Genomic DNA, 564 nt, shown 5'->3' with positions numbered 1-564 from the left:
CTGAAGCGTTTTCCTGTGCAGCCCTAACGCCATCCATTGCTACCAGTTAGCCCATCATCTCAAACAGCAGTTGCCTGCACAGAGGATGTGAAGTTTCTAATGTAAAAAATTAGGCCGTAGACATTTCAAGTCAGGTGCCCTAAATGAGGCACTATTTCTGACTTAATCTTTTGCTTCAGTTTTTTGTCTGTAAAATAAAGTGCCAACATTTTTACATGAGGGAGATTAAGAAGAAAAAATAATGTTTGTGAAACATGTCATCTTTACAATGACATAATGTGATACATTCTTATTTATGATCTTATTTATGTTCTATTTATACCCGAAATGGTAATAAATTAGATAGTAAATGACCCTTGATAAGTTTTGCCATGTTATAACATGGAGGCCCTGTGGAACTGATCAAAAGAAACCCAAACTGTAAGTTACGGCTCCAAAACACTTTGGGTAGGCAAGAATTATGGAGGCACATTAAACATAAAAAGGTGCGTTTATCTTTTTGAGGCAATTTCACTGACTGTAACAGCGACAAGCCCAGGAAGATGCTTTTCCTCTCCAACTGCT

At 37.4% G+C, this 564-nt stretch overlaps 1 protein-coding gene across 1 annotated transcript in view; it reads left to right on the top strand.

The window, feature by feature from the left end:
- DMGDH (dimethylglycine dehydrogenase) overlaps positions 1 to 564 on the top strand; it is a gene marked incomplete at its 5' end in the record, with an annotated part of 18,425 nt that overhangs the window by 9,023 nt on the left and 8,838 nt on the right. The window lies entirely within an intron of this gene.

This window comes from Buceros rhinoceros, unplaced genomic scaffold (assembly GCF_000710305.1).
Source record: "Buceros rhinoceros silvestris isolate BGI_N320 unplaced genomic scaffold, ASM71030v1 scaffold28135, whole genome shotgun sequence".
In the NCBI taxonomy this organism is placed as follows: Eukaryota; Metazoa; Chordata; class Aves; order Bucerotiformes; family Bucerotidae; genus Buceros; species Buceros rhinoceros.
This window is presented reverse-complemented; position numbering and strand designations above follow the sequence as displayed.